The sequence below is a fragment of the Ictidomys tridecemlineatus genome, unplaced genomic scaffold, assembly GCF_052094955.1.
Source record: "Ictidomys tridecemlineatus isolate mIctTri1 unplaced genomic scaffold, mIctTri1.hap1 Scaffold_186, whole genome shotgun sequence".
NCBI lineage: Eukaryota > Metazoa > Chordata > Mammalia > Rodentia > Sciuridae > Ictidomys > Ictidomys tridecemlineatus.
Genome location: NW_027521603.1, coordinates 305,614 through 322,672, shown reverse-complemented (window position 1 = coordinate 322,672; position 17,059 = coordinate 305,614). Strand labels below are relative to the sequence as shown.

At 32.7% G+C, this 17,059-nt stretch overlaps 1 long non-coding RNA gene and 2 other non-coding genes across 3 annotated transcripts in view; 2 read left to right on the top strand and 1 right to left on the bottom strand.

Moving 5' to 3' along the window:
• The window catches only part of LOC144372897 (uncharacterized), a 66,275-nt gene that overhangs the window by 10,421 nt on the left and 38,795 nt on the right, over positions 1-17,059 (bottom strand). The gene's annotated exons all lie outside the window — the stretch shown is intronic.
• Positions 11,342-11,466, top strand: LOC144372905 (U6atac minor spliceosomal RNA). The gene has a single exon (XR_013432728.1). It is a non-coding gene; the product is annotated as a U6atac minor spliceosomal RNA (small nuclear RNA).
• On the top strand, positions 14,297-14,369 carry Trnaa-agc (transfer RNA alanine (anticodon AGC)). The gene has a single exon. It is a non-coding gene; the product is annotated as a tRNA-Ala (tRNA).

The following is a 17,059-nucleotide window of genomic DNA, read 5'->3' as shown; positions in this document are numbered from 1 at the left end:
TCCATCAGTTTAGAGAAGTTAATACACAAAATTCTAGTAAGGCATAGAATTATACTAAGAAAGACATTTGGCATTATTTAGGCATTTACTACAAGTAAATCCTTTTGAAGGAATTTCTTAAAGGTATTTATCGTGATATTTTATATACCAGTTTCAATTTTCTGCTGAAAATTTTACCAAAATTATTTTTTATCTAAGATGAAGATCAAATGGAAAAAGAGTCCTGTCCAGTATTAGGAGAAGGAGTTTATAGTTGTGGCCTCATTCCTGGAAAATCTCTTATGTTTGCAACTATGGAACTATTGATGTTCATTTTAGTTCAGCATATGCCACATCTGAGTACCAAGATGTCAGACTCTCCAAGTCACATAGTCACTAAAACCCGGCTGTCAGAAGAAAGTGCTCCTCTGGTGGCAGCCACAGTCACCATTCTCTCTGATTTACCGTCCCTTTGTTCACCTGCTGGTACAGTATTGATCAGTATTTCAAAATGCATTATAAGCAGTAGTGAAAGTGATCTTGCCTTGAATTTTAAACACTTATAATTTATTTTTCTCTTAAATCTCAAGTGTGAAATGAGAGGTCAGTCTTTTAAAAAGATTTATGTGCTTTTAAGATCCTATAAAGATTAAAGATTCAAAAAATGAAAGACCTAAGCTGTCTTTTCAGATATGTTTCAAACAAGACAGAACTGCAGACTGGGAAGATAGTAAGGTAGAATTACAAAGCTCATTATTTTCTAATCTGGTTGACATTCATGAGCACCATTGAAAAGCTAAAGAATTTCAGAGGAGAGTGACAGCCATCTCTAAGGAGTATCTAAAGAAATCATGACTAGTAAATATAATAGATATTTAAGAACTGTTATATTATATGGAAGCAAACTTTCCTTGTTTTGCTGGAAAGTAAAAATAATTATTAGTAAACATACTGGTAAATTTCAGTATACCCAAGAGACAATTTTTTGATTCTTACAGTTACCCTACATGTGTAAAAAGAATGACTTTCTCTCCTTGGAGTTTTGTAGGAAGCTACCTATAAGAATAGTGAAGGGATTCTTTTGTTAAGTGTGTGGTTGATTTATTTTTAGTTGTAGTTGGACACAATATCTTTATTTTATTTATTTTTATGTGGCGCTGAGGATGAAACCCAGCACCTCGAACATGCTCAACCACTGAGCCACAACCCCAGGCCCCCCACCCCCGCCACCATGGTTGAATTTTTATCCACAAATTCTGGGATTCTATAATTTCTTCTTTGCTTACCTCAGTAGTCTTCTCATTTTCCTGGCTTGATTAGGCTGCCTTTAGTACACTGAAGTTTAATTATATATTTTAGAATTACTAATAAGATTCACCAGGTAACTTAGATGCTTCTTAAAGTATATGGTAGTATTCTCCTTCTGTTTTTCTATCTTCTTTTTCATTTTAATTATGAAGGGCATGGACTACTAAATAGGTGAAATATTAGCAGTAACAAAATGGCTGGGTTGGAAAAAGAAAATATCAGTTCTCTCTTCTCTAAAATAAATGGCAATTTCTTATGTTCTTTTTCAAACATTGAATTATAGTAAAAGTAATGTAGCAAATTTTATATAAAAACAAAGAAAATAAATAAATAATAGTCAGCCAGGCATGGTGCCATGCACTCTAGTCCCAGCTATTCCAAAGGCTGAGGCAGAAGGATCACTTTAGCCTAGGGATGTGGGGCCAGCCAGAGAAACAAAGTGAGACCCTGTCTAAAGGAAGAGGGGAAAAAAGACAAACATAATTAATTGTAAAAAAAAAATAAGGAATGGAAACTTCTACAGTGGCATTGAGTAATTATGAGGTAATCTGATTTGTTTTTATTTTAGGATGTATGACAATCCTGCCCACAATTCTGTTCTTAATTTCAAGAATATTAAAAGACACAGCAATAAAATCTACAGACAATCATGTTCCTCTACCAGTCAGTGCAGCTCTTCAAGGGATTAAAAGTATCATGACACTTTCAATGGCAAAAACTGAGGAAACTCAAAAACAGTGGACAGCTCTAATTCATAGCACTCTTGCATGTATCCTGGAATATTCACGACCAGGTAACCGGTCAGAGTTTTTTAAAACTTTTGATCTGTTCAGATATCTTTCTGTTCCCTAATTAATTAATTATTAAAGTACTCTAATCAGAAAATTGCTGTATAACATTGAATTAACTCAGAGAGGTGCATTAGTCACATTTTTTGGATTTGAAGTTTCAATAACTCCGTCTGAATCATTGACTTTAAATATCTTTGTCTTAGAAGTTTAATACATACTGGAAAGTTTAAAAAAAGATATGATATATACCCAGAGTTGACATGTGTTAGTATAATTGATATAAAATTGGAAAGAAGTTCAAGTATCTGTCACTATTGCAGTGTACCCTAAATGGAACCATAAACTTGGTATTGATATATTTTATTCTAGAAATTTCCCTATTATAAATTATATTTTCTATGTTAATATGTATCAATTATTTTAACAAATATACTTAGTTTATATATATGTATATATGCATTATATAGAAAGTGAGATAAGTAACCATGAATGATATATATTTTTGTACTATTTAATTTACATAAGTAATGTAATAATATCCCATTCTACTTTTTTTTCCCTCTGTAATTAAGTTTTGGTTCTATTAATGTAGATAAATAAAACCTTCATTCATTCTTAACTCCTATGTAGCTTTACATCACATTTATTTGTTCAATTATTCATTCCTGTCAATGGATATTTTTGCTGTTTTTAGTTTCTCCCAATTAAAAAAGTTGCTTTAGCAAACATGGGTTGCTTTTGCATGTGTGCTGTGAGAAATTTTCTAGTGTATATATCTATAAGTGGAATTGATGGCATATATTAACTTCCATTTTATCAGACATCGCCAAATTGTTCTCCAAAGTAGCCAAGTGAATTTTCACTCACATCAGTAGCATAAGATGATCTTTGTTTCCCCATATCCTGACCAATACTTGGTATTATTTGGTTTCCAAATTTTGTTATATGATGGCTAATATGTCCTATCATGTTGCTTTAATTGTTACTTCTCATTTTCCTAATGAATATAAGTATTTTTCATGTTTGTGTTTCATTTGGAGGGAAATCCTTAGTCATGTTTTTGTCCATTTTCTTCTGTATTTGGCTTTTTCTCTCAAGTTTTTCTTTTTTGGCTATAAATAAAATGTAGAAGAACTAACAAAAAAGAATAATAAAGAAAGATTTGTCCTGTTGCCTAATACAAAAATTCCACATAATTTAAAAATGTTTAGTAGCCCAGGAATCAGTGGATGGGAGAGTAGAACAGAAGAGATTTCTATAGAAGACACATGTATTTTAAGCAAATAAACAATAAATATCATTTATTCATGATTCTTCAAATGAGTGTACCAATTAACTGTTTGAGAAATGAATTCTCATTATCCCTTCATCTTATATCATGATTTAAAATAAACACGAGATAAATTTAAATGGTAATATAAAATGTTTAAAATAAGAAAACAAAGAAAATACAGATGAGCTTTTTTGGCAGAATGGCAAAAGACTAACTATAAGTCAGTGAGAGATACTGCAGAGGAAATATACATATACATAGACTGATATATTGGCCTATGTAGACATCAAAGCATCTTACATTGGAAAGTATCTGAAAAACTAATAATAATATCTATGTCACTGTTTATTCTATTAACAAATAAAGAGGTCTTATAAGAGAATTAATAACCAATAGAAGAAAGAACAAAGGAAAGAAGGCACATTAGGTAAAAGTGGTGGTGCACACTTGTAATCCCAATGACTAGAGAGGCTAACACAGGATTGCCAGTTTGAGACCAGCTTCAGTGACTTAGTGAGGCCCCGAGCAGCTTAGTGATACCCTGTCTCAGATTTTAAAATAAAAAGGACTGGGGATGTGGCTCAGTGATAAAGTAGATTAAATTCCCAAACCAATTAAAAAAAGAAAAAAGAAAGAAAATGCATACTTGGGGCTATATGTAGCTCAGTGGTAGAACAATTGATTAGCATGCATGAGGCACTAAATTTAATCCATAGTACCACACACACAGAATGCATATTCTTTGGCCTTGTTAATTAAAATTTAAATTCAAAATTATTTATCATCAATACATTTATTTTACAATAATAAAATGTGTTATAAATATATTTGTCAGTGGGAAAAATTATTCATGACAATATATTAATTTGAATTATATGTCCATTTTACCTGTTATATATCATATTTTTAAGCAAATATATATATAATTAACTTAGACCAGAAGAAATTAAGTCAAAACCTAGAAATTAAATCTAAACTGTCACTGGATGGTAGAATTACAAGTTTTGTTTTCTTATTTTCTTTTCCATATGCTTTTTATATTTTGAATAATGTACAGATATTTAGAATGTGATTTTTTAAAAAAAATATGTATAAGGGAGAAACTTTAGTTATATTAATGTAACTGAAATTATTTTAGCTTTATAAAGTGTTAATATTTTGCTTCTTAACATAGATTTTAACAAACTTAAAAAGATTAAATGCCTCATATATGAATGTATGTGCAGATTGATAGATAAATAGAAATATCAGGAAGAAGAAATGGTTAAGAATTTGTTATAAGTAGTTTAGTTTTAATTTTGTTGAGCATATCTAGAATATATATATATATATATATATATATACACATATATATATACATATATATATATATATTATGTAGTTGGACACAATACCCTTATTTTATTTTATTTTTAAGTGGTGCTGAGGATTAAATCCAGTGCCTCGCATGTGCTAGACACTCTATCACTAAGCCCCAGCCCTAGCCCTACAATATCTTTATTTTTTATTTTATTTTTTCTATGTTGTGCTGAGGATTGAACCCAGTGCCTCTACCACTGAGCTGCAGCCCGAACCCTAAATTGTCAATTTAAAAAAAAATTTTTTTAGTTGTAGAGGGATACAATGCCTTTATTTATTTATTTTTTTTAAGTTTAATTTTATACAGTGCTGAGGGTCTAACCCAGTGCCTCACATGTGCTAGGCAAACACTGTACCACTGAACCACAACCCCAGACCTAACTTGTCAACATTAACAGAAAGTGTTTGCTATTTTATCAAGCTGGTTCATTATATGAAGTGAATTTGAAGGTCTGATAATACAATTAACTTGCCTAAGATATTCTGTCCAGAGCTGAACTCACAGGAGGTATACTTATGAATGAAGGATCAAAGCCATGGGAATATTGATATAGTATAGGCTAGCAATTCCCTTAATTCTTTTTTTAAAGATAGAGAAAGGAGAGAGAGAGAGAGAGAGAGAGAGAGAGAGAGAGAGAGAGAGAGAGAGAGAGAGAATTTTTTAATATTTGTTTTTGGTTTTCAGCAGACACAGCACCTTGGTTTTTATGTGGTGCTGAGGATGGAACCCGGGCCGTAAGCATGCCAGGTGAGCGCACTACCGCTTGAGCCACATCCCCAGCCCCCCTTAATTCTTGCTTAAGAAAAAAAAATTATAATGAAGAATTTCCATTTGGAAACCCTACTTCTTTACTCTAAGAGCTGAGATATTTTATTTTAAAATATTTGTATGTGTATATATGTGGACATACATACACATATACATAAATCCCATCAAGAATGCTCCAAAACTTTTTTTCTTTTTTTTTTTAAAGGACATTTTTTTTTGAAAGAGAGAGTGAGAGAGGAGAGAGAGAGAGAGAGAGAGAGAGAGAGAGAGAGAGAGAGAATTTTTAATATTTATTTTTTAGTTCTCGGCGGACACAACATCTTTGTTGGTATGTGGTGCTGAGGATCGAACCCGGGCCGCACGCATACCAGACGAGCGCGCTACCGCCTGAGCCACATTCCCAGCCCCCAAAACTTTTTTTTCACTTGTAATCCTTTGATTTTTTGAAATAAATATCAAACTGAATTTTTTTAGAAAGAGAGAGAGAGAGAGAATTTTAATATATATTTTTTTAAATTTTAGGTGGACCCAACATCTTTGTATGTGGTGCTGAGGATTGAACCCAGGCTGCACACATGCCAGGCCAGCATGCTACCGCTTGTGCCACATCCTCAGCCCATCAAACTTAATTTCAAGTGTAGAAAACACCAATATATCCTCCTCCTAGATTCACCAGTTAACATTTTGCCTCAAGGATTTATTATTGTCCACATAACCCTTATATCTTTATTTTTTTTAAAAAAAATTAGTTATACACGGATACAATATCTTTATTTTGTGTATTTATTTTTATGCAGTGCTAAGAATAAAACTCAGTGACTTACATGTGGGAGGCCAGTGTTCTGCCACTAAGCAACAACCTCAGCCCCTGTACCTTTATTATTAATTTTGCTGAACCATTTGAAAATATGTTGAAGTCATCATGACTCTTTAAATACTTCACAGATTTCCTAAGAACAAGAACATTCCTTACATGATAATAGAAGAATTATAAAATTTAGGCAATTTAACATTGATAAAATGCTGTTATTATTCATATGCATATTTTAAATGTCCTAATCATGACTTTTATAGAACTTTTTCTTTTCCTTAGTTGTCATATTTCTTTAATCTGGGATAGTTCCTCAGGCTTAATCTTTTGTGACATTAATGTTTTTTTGTTTGTTTGTTTTTAAGTTGTAGTTGGACACAATACCTTCGTTTTTATTTATTTATCCACTTGTTTTTTATGTGGTGCTGAGGATCCACGTGGTAGGTGAGCACTCTACTGCTGAGCCACAATCCCAGCCCCATTACATTAATATTTTTGAAGAGTGCAGGCCATCTACTTTTGTAGAATGTTTCATAATTTTGAGTTATCTATTTTTTTCTTTACTTTTATGCATTTTGGAAAAATACTATATAAATATTGTTATGTCTTCTCAGAGCATTATAAAAGAAAGCATATAATGTTGCTTTGTCTCATTATTTGGAATCTTAACTTTAATGACTTCATTAAAATCGTATCTGCCTTGTTTCTCCACTATACAGTTGTTATTTCTCCCTTTTATAACTAACAAGGAATCAATGGGGAGATATTTTGAAACTACCTTAATTGTTTGTTGTCTATTTAACTTGCACACAGTGGTTTTAGTATCCATTTTGCCTGAATTATTTATAATTACATGTTTCAAAATGTCAACATTTTAATTTATTTTCTTGATAAACTGTGATTAATGTTAGGAGCAGGAGAGAGCTGTTGAAGATTAAATTTCCAAAAGTTTTGGAAATGGCACTTTTTTTTCCATTTTTCATTTTCAGAAGTTTCTGTGCCCACACCTGATGAAGTTAGCATGCTGACAGCAATTGCACTCTTCCTGTGGTCTACTGTAGTGAAATAATAGGAGTTCAGTCATTACAGAATGGCTGCATGAACACATTTAAAAATGCATTAAATTCATGTGACCCATGGGTAAGTTACACCTAAGCAAACATTCCACTTTATCAGGAGAATATCTGGTTGATTCATTAAAATGTGTTATATATAAGGAAAACCTAAGTATTTACAGTAAGAGTTTTAAATGGAAAAACTAGAAAATATCACTGGGTTTAACCATAAAAGAAACACATTTGTATGTTTACTTAAATATGCAGAAACTCTCTAATATCTTTGATTAGTTCTCAGCCATATTAGGAGAGATTTTCAGGGTTTCCAATATTTATTTAAATGATACTCACTACATTAATGGATAAGTTTATATTATTACATATTTTAATAAGCCTATTCAAAACTTGTTTGTTTAGAAAACATGTTTTATTATTTTACAGTGGTGAAGTCTTAAGTTATGATTATCCAATCTTCTGTGTATCAGGAAAAATAAAACAACTTAGAAACATTCCTGGCCTCCTAGCCACCTGAATCAGAGTCTTCAGAGTTGTGACTCAGGAATCTGTATTTTTAAAATGCTCCCCAGGTATTTCTGATGTCAGTGAAGTTTGGCAATTTGTATTCTACAAAGAGCTGAAACAATTTTATTCCACTATTTTCCCCCAATACTTATAACTTTTCTTCTTTTCCTTCTTCCTTTTTTAAAAAATAATTATTCATATGAAGTTTTTCTAATCTAAAAGCCAGTGAGACTTTATTTTCTATGGCTACAAAACTTAAATTGGTACAAAGAATTATTTCGAGAGATTTCGATTTTTTTGAGAGGTTTATTCAGTTAGCTTATTGAAAGAAAGTTCCGTTACTCTCTTTCATTTCTCTTATATGGAAAATAACATTTATATTTTCATTGTGCTGTATTACATACATATTAAGATGTAATGTGATTGTAGAGCAGATAAGAACTATCATGTGTTAATTGATTGAATGATCTCCTTACATAGGTTCAAGCCAAATGTTACCAGCTTCTCCTCTCAGTCTTCCAGCATTACATCCATGCCCTTTCAACTCCCTACATTCATTAGCCCCCATAGTGGTTGAAAAGCTAAAAGCTGTTGAAAGAAACAGACCAGCAAGTAACAATGAACTTTTGGCTGTTCAAGAAGGAATTAAAGTTCTTGAAACATTGGTTGCTCTTGGTGAAAAACAGAACCGTAAGTATTTTTAATAAAAAGCCATTACTCCAAAATGAAGATCTGTATTATACATAAATCTTATTTGATATTGGACATAGGCATTTTCAACAGTAAGTTTACTAAGGAGCAATTACTGTCTGAAAGCATAATATATTTGCTTATATTAGTAACATAATACATTGAATTGATTATTTTTATGAGCAGAAATTCTCAATGAATTACTGATGACATTTCAACATACTGAGTTAAATTTTCTGGGAATATATCCTTTAAGACTGAGGAAAAATACATATGTTTATTAGATTTTTAAAAATATTTTTTAGTTGTAGTTGAACACAATATCTTTATTTTATTTGTTTATTTTTATGTGGTGCCTAGGATCGAACCTAGTGCCTCATACATTGCTAGGCAAGTGCTCTACCACTGAGCCACAGCTGCAGCCCCAGATTGTTTTTCAAATGGAGCCTCTCATATGCTTGATGGTCTGTTTGTTTGTTTATTTATTTTTAGTATTTCAACTTTTTTAAATTTTTAAATTGATTTTTTAAAAAAATAAATGACAGTGGAATGCATTACAATTCTTATTGTATATATATAGCACAATTTTTCATATCTCTGGTTGTATATAAATTATGTTCACACTAATTGGTGTCTTCATACATATACTTTGGATAATGATGTCAACCACATTCCACCATGCTTGCTAACCCCCTGCCCCTTCCCTTCCTATTCCACCCCTCTGCCCTATCTAGAGTTCCTCTATTCCTCCCATGCGCCCTGATCCCTACCCCAATATGAATCAGCCTCCTTATATCAGAGAAAACATTGGGCATTTGTTTTTTGGGGGGAATGGCTAACTTCACTTAGCATTATCTTCTCCAGTGTCATCCATTTACTTGCAAATGCCATGATTATATTCTCTTTTATAGCTGAGTAATATTCCATTGTGTATATATGCCACATTTTTTAATTTATTCATCTACAGAAGGACATCTAAGTTTTTTCCACAGTTATTGGGAGCAAATTGTTACCCCTCACACATCAGATAGTGCACTAATCTCTACAGCATATAAAGAACTCAAAAAGTTAAGCATCAAATAAACCAAATAACCCAATCAACAAATGGGCCAAAGACCTGAACAGACACTTCTCAGAAGATGATATCAATCAACAAATATATGAAAAAATGTTCTACTCCCTTTCCAATTTCCTGTGAAAAAAATTTTAAGAGAAGGAGTATTTGAAAATGAGATAATTAAGAAAAAGTTGAGGGCTGGGGTTGTGGCTTGGTGGTAGGGTGGTAGAGAAATGCAAATCAAAACTACTCTAAGATACCATCTCACTCCTGTGAGAATGACAGTTATTATGAAGACAAACAACAATAAGTGTTGGCAAGGACGTGGGGAGAAAGGTACACTTATACACTGCTGGTGGGACTGCAAGTTAGTGCAGTCAATATGGAAAGCAGTATGAAGATTCCTTGGAAAATTGAGAATGGAACCACCATTTCACCCAGCTATCCCTCTCTTTGGTCTATACTCAAAGGACTTAAAAACAGCATACTACAGGGACACAGCCACATCAATGTTTATAGCAGCACAATTCACAATGTTCAATAGATTTTTAAAGTAACACATTCTACTCCTCATAATAAAGGTATAAAAACCTCATAACAAAAATGATCAGATAAGTATGAATACCAAAACTCATTGTTAAAATACCTCAAGAATTGGTATTTTAAAATTATTTTTAATTTAATGAAAAACTGCCATATACATCCATTTAACCAAATTTAAAATAGCTTAAATCTTACTTTATTTGCTTAATGCTTAAATTTTGATTTCATCAAAATATATTATTTGTCTTTAAATATTAGTTTTATTTATTTTAAAAAGTCTAAATTTTTTAAATAGTATCTTATGATCAAACATTGTGCTCTTTACAATTTTCAAGATTCTCTTCTCTGCCTGTCTTCATGTTACATTTAATTTTAAATGAGCATATGTGTTCAAGAATTGATCTTGAGTTGACTCAACTGAAAATTATTTTAACTCTTAAAGGCAGTAAGATCAGTGCTGGGATTACACAATGAATAAGATTTAGAACTCATCTTTATGAAGTTCATAGTAGTAAAATAAAAATACACATAAAATTATATTGATTTTTCTAACATGCCATACTGTCAGTGATAAATTTTCTACCAAAATAACCTATATATTAATTTATTACTAATTTCAACTAAATTTATCAATTTCTCTAAAACAGTTGTCTCTAACTTTCCCAATTTTGACACTCCTTCCATGCAATATATTAGTAATTGCTTCTTTTTCTTTCTCCCCATAATCTGTGAATCATTAATCATCAGATCAAATGAATTTGTCTTTTACATTCATCTGTGCATTTTTCTCTTCTGCTATCATAGTTCTAGACTATAGATTTTTAGAAGGGAGTTATTGCAATGGACTTCCTTTCTTTTCTCTCCATTTTTTCTTTCTTCTCCTTTTCTTTCCCTCTTTTCCTCTGTTCAGGGCTTTGTAGGCCTTGTACGTGCTAAAGCAATAGATTTTAAAAAACCTCTACTACCTTTCCAGTTTCCTGTGAAAAATTTTTAAGAGAAAGAGTATTTGCAAATGAGATAATTAAAAAAAAGTTGATGGCTGGGGTTGCGGCTCAGTAATAGAGCACTTGCCTAGTGCATGTGAGGCTTCAATTCTCAGCACCACATAAAAATAAATAAATACATAAATAAAGATATTGTGTCCATCTACAACCAAAAATTTTTAAAAAAGCAATTGAGTTATAGTGTTGAATGACAGGATAAAAGGTTATAACTCCCTTGACAAGGATGGAAGAGCCATTGGGCCAGACAGTAGGCATTAGATTAAGACATTGCCACTTTCTTCTATGACATCTAACCATCATTTTTTTCAGAAAAATAGAAGGGACATTGGAAGAGTAGAAGTGTGCTTTGTAGGTAGGGGGACATATTGGGGAGGAAAGAGGCAAGGGGAAGGGGAAGAACTGGGGAATGTAGTTAACCAAATTATTCTAGGAACATTTATGAATATATCACAGTGCATTCCAATTTATATGTAACTATAATGCATCAAGTGAAAAATAAGTCCATAGAAGGAAGACCAATAGAAAAGAGGAAGGGAACCAGAGAGAAAGCCAAGGAAAGGGAAGAGGTAAGGAGTATTAGGATTGAAATGGAGAAAACTATGTTACTTCTTTTATGAATATGTCAGAATGAACTCTCCTTTTATGTACAACTATAATGCAATGAAAAACAAACTTTAAAAAATCAAGGATAAAACAAATTCAAGAATTGAAAATTCATGCAGTCGCTCCGGAGGCTGAGACAGGAGAATTGCAAATTCAAAGAAGCCTCAGCAACTTAGTGAGACTATGCTTCAAAATAAAAAATATAAAAAGGGCTGGGGATGTGCTCAGTGGTTAAGTGCCCCTGGGTTCAATCTGTAGTACCAAAAGAAAGGAAAAAGAAAATTTACCCCTTTGGAATCATATCACTCAATATAAAGGTAAGTCTAAAAATGTTGCTGTCAAATTAATATATTTATTCATTTATTTGATGGTACCCTCCTAATGAATGTTCTATTCATTAATAAGATTCATTTGCCTGTGTGTGTGTGTGTGTGTGTGTGTGTGTGTGTGTGTGTGTATGTGTGTGTGTGGTACTGACATTGAACAGGGCCTTAAGCTCACTAGACAAGCATTCTACCACTGAGCTACACCTGCACTGTGTTTAGCCTTAGATTTTAATTTTTTAAAAAGCCAGCTACTTATTCTACCTTTTAAAAGTCTTGGTATAATAAAAAACATTTGTAATCTGAATAAAGCTGTCCAAGGCTGCAAAATGACTTCACATATTATAAAATTTCTCTATTTAATTTGTACAATTCAGTTGTTTTATTATAATCACAGGGTAGTACAACTCTCACTATAGTAAATTTTGAACATTTTAATTACTCCCCCAAAAAACTCCATATTTTTTACCTGTCATCTCACAATTTTCCATTTCCCATCAGCCTTAGGCAACTGCTAATTTACTTTCTGTCTCTATAAATTTGCTACAGTGGTATTTCATATAAATTAAATCATATAATATGTGGTCTTTTGTGACTGGTTTTTTATCTGTGCAAAATATTTCAAGGCTCATCCATGTTGTAATGTGAATCAGTAATCCATTTCTTTTTATGGCTGAATAATATTCCATTGTATATATGCCACATTTTATCATCAACTGATATATTTTATGAGTTGAAGGACATTTGGTTACTTTCACTTTTTGCCTGTTATGAATATGATGTTTTGAATAATTATGTACCAGTTATTGTGTGTGTGTGTGTGTATTTGTATATTTATGTATACATATTTTTTGTTGTTGTTGTTTTGGGTACTGGAGATTGAACCCAGTGGTGCTCAACTACTTAGCCATATCCCCAGCCTTTTATATGTTTTATTTTGAAGCAGCATCTCACTAAGTCCTCAGGGCCTCACTAAATTGCTGAGGTTGGTCTTGAAATTTCTATCCTCCTGCCTCAGCCTCCTGAGTCACTAGGATTACAGGTGCACTCCACCATGCCCAGCTGGATACATGTTTTAATCTTTTGAGTATATCCCTAGGAGTGGAAGTGCTGACTCAAATAGTAACTTTATATTTAACTTTTTAAGGCACTGCAAGACTGTCTTCTAGTCTCATTTTTATTTTTTGCACACATGCATGTGTACACATATCTCCTTTTCAGTCATCTATTTATATATTCATTTCTGCCTTGGCTATTTTTTGCTGTTCTTGGTACCTCTCAAACTTTTCCCATCATTACCCTTTTCAGGGTAGACTGCATCATATCTTAGTAATGACTCTCTTCCCCTCCTCCCTGCCTCTCTTCTTTTCTTTCTCTCTCTCTCTGTTAGTACATCTTTATTCTTTCTCTAAATATTGTTAAGCAATTGATAACTTAAATTCTAATTATCTACAATCAACTATCAAAGGAAATTCTTTTTGATGCTTTGTATTTATTAATATTTTCCCAGCCCATGAGATTTTTACAACCCCAAAAATCATATCTATTTAGATTATAAACATCCAGTGTCATATAGCTAAAGGAAGCAGCATTATAGCCAGTGAATTCTGAAGCATGATCTAAGTAGTTTAAATAGCATAAGCAATAAAGTATCTTCTGTTTGCTTTCCAAGTTCTCATTAATCAATATTATAGGCTTGGCTTCTCAATTTATCTAGAGGAAAATAAGCTCTGAAGTCAGGTGTTCCTGTTCTGAATAGATTCTACTAGTCACAGGGATAAAATACAGGACCACATCTACAAAATGAGTGGAAAATTTACTAGGTATTTTCTCTTTGATCTTTTACATATCTAAAAAGTACATCTGTCTTCATAGTTATCTGCTTATTTTTATCAAGAGTGAATCTTTGGATAATCCTTTAATATTGGCAAATAATAATAATATTAAGTTTGATAAATAGTCTTTACATGTGTGTAAAATTGTTGTTACAGTATGACAGCATAAAACATCAAATATTTCATTCAGGCACAGAAATTATAAAGTATTTCAGATCATGGGGCTTGGGATGTGACTTAGTGGTAGAGAGCTTTCCTAGCACATGTGAGGCACTGGGTTTGATCCTCAGCCACATAAAATAAATAATTAAATGAAGTTGCAAAAAAAAATATTGCAGATCATTAACTATCAATAAAAGCTGTCATTTCTTGGCTGGGGCTATAGCTCAGTGGTAGAGCACTTGCCTAGCAAGCATGAGGCCCTGAGTTCAATCCTCAGCACCACATAAAAATAAATAAGATAAAAGCTGCCATTTCTGTTGAATGCCAGACTTGTGTTAGACACTTTATATTCATTATGTCTTCCGTTCAAACAGTACTAAATGATGGATATAATTAGCCAATTTCCAAAACATTTAATTTATGAAATAACTTTTTAATTATATGCATTACTATTCCTCACATTTGGGGGGGTGGGTATCAGGGATTGAAGTCAGGGATGTTTAACCACTGAACCGCACCCCCACCTCTTTAAAGAATTTTTTTTAATTTTTTTTATTTTGAGACAGTGTGTCACTAAATTTCTGAGGCTGACCTTGAACTTGCAGTCCTCCTGCCTCAGCCTCCCGAGTCAGTGGGATTACCAACCTATGCCACCATACCCAGCTACACATTTTCTTCATTCTTAATTGGAATTTTTATGTTTGTGTAAGAAATGGCTAAAGTATAGCTATAAATAAATTTCTTTCCTTAATACTTTCCATCAGATGGGTTATTTTAAAAACCTGATTTAATCATTATAAGTTCATCTCTAGTTCTTTCTTATACAGCTCACAGAATTTTACTTAAGTAAGAATTTTATATATCAATCATAACTATCCCAGGTTTTTATAAAAATTATCCTAAGCAAGCATGTGATAATCATGTCTACCAGTGACAAGTTACAACTACTCTTTCTTTCCCATTTACTCTATTCTTTTCCCAAAGAGGAATTTGTTTACACCCTTTGTCTGATATCCACAATTCTCTGTCTCTGTCATTGGAACTCATGGCTTTCTACCTCAGTATGTTCTCATACCTATAATGTCTTTTTCCCTACCCCACTACTGTCAATTCTAGTCAAAGAATCCATAGAAATTTAAATGGACTTCTTCGAGTATTCTAATTTCCATTATTGATACTTTCTTCCTTTCTTTTTCTTTTGTTTTTGATTATTTTCTTTACCTCTTTCTTCATTTCAAATTATTTCAAATTAGAGAGAAAAATGGCTTTTGTTTTGTTTGTGAAAAAAGGGCTTTAATCTTTTTGTTGGTTGGTTGGTTGGTTGATTGTTTGGTTGGTACTGGGGATTGAATCCAGGGGTTTTTACCACTGAGCTGTATTGTCAGACCTTTTTATTTTTAATTTTGAGTCAGGGTCTTGTTAAGTTGCTGAGTATTTTTGCTGAGGTTGCTGAGGCGACCTTGAACTTGGGATATACTTGCTTCAGCCTCTGGAGTTGCTGGGATTATAGGATAGTGCTACTAAGCCCAGCAAGGGCTTGTCCAATGAGCATATAAAGAGACTCAGAGGAAAAAGGAAAGTCAATTTTATATCTTGTTATGAATTAATTTATTTCAATCATTAAGTTTACATTCAGCAAAATTCTGGAAAAATTCCCAGAACCCACCAACCAGAACAAATGTTAATATTTGACTTTATTTATTTCCATAGTTGCAATCATCCTACGTAGTGGATGGTGTATCTTGCTTTCCTCTATTTATTTTATAAGCATTTCCCCCATACTACTACTCTGAAAATATAAGAGGGATTTAGCAATGACATTTTGATGGCTGGCTACTTAATGTTGGATGTGCCATTATCAATATCCTGTACATGGACACTTTGTTTCCAATTTTTACATTTCAATAAGTAATGTTGCATTTGACTTTTGAAAAGTCAAACTTCGTATATTATTTTTTTAGGGTAGATTTCCTAAAAGGGTTATAAAAATATGACCATTTTCTAGTCCTACCAGGGACAAAAAAAACAGACTTGAATTTTGATAGATTGTTGAATCTTTAGAATGTAATTTTTTTTGAATAAACAGATTTGAAAATAAAACTGGGTCACTCTTTTCCAAACTCCAAGAAAATAATATAAAGGAGAACTTTTACATTGCCAAATATTTTGATATAACGAAGTGTTATATTTTTTTAATGGCATTTTAGTTGAGCAGAAAGTAGAAAAGTTAATGGAGTTTGGCCTGTTTTTAGTGAATACTAAATTTTTGATAGTACTGTTTTGAATACTGTGAACCCCAGTGTGTATACACATAGGAGGTAGAGAAGGGTAGAGAATGTCAAGGACAATGACAAACTGATGTTCATTTAAGCCAAGTGATTTAGAGGAACTCAGGTTTGAAAAGAACCATGTGATCATTAATTTTTAGGTAGGAGGTCCAGGATAGCCCACCTGCATAAACAGGTCAGTATGTCACATAAGTGTTTTCCAAATTACTTAAAAATGAGTTTCCTGGGGCTGGGGTTCTGGCTCAGAGGTAGAGAGCTTGCCTGGCATGTGTGAGGCTCTGGGTTCGATCCTCAGCACCACATAAAGTAAAATGAAGACATTGTGTCCACCTATAACTAAAAAATAAATATTAAAAAAGTTTCCTAAACTGTAAAATAAAAATGGAGCTGGGTGTGGTGGCTCACACCTGTAATCCCAGTGGTGCTGGAAGCTGAGGCAGGAGGATTGTGAGTTCAAAGTCAACTCAGCAACTTAGTGATACTCTAAGTAACTCAGTAAGACACTATCTCAAAATAAAAAGTGCTGGCCCAGTGGTTAAGGGCCTCTAGGTTCAATCCCTAGTAAGCCACCCGCTCCTCAAATGGATTGCCTTATGACAGTGCTTTCATTCACACTGGACACATGAATAAGGAGAACTTGAATTCACCTTTATCAAAAAATTTTGTGATATGATTCTCCAAGGCTGT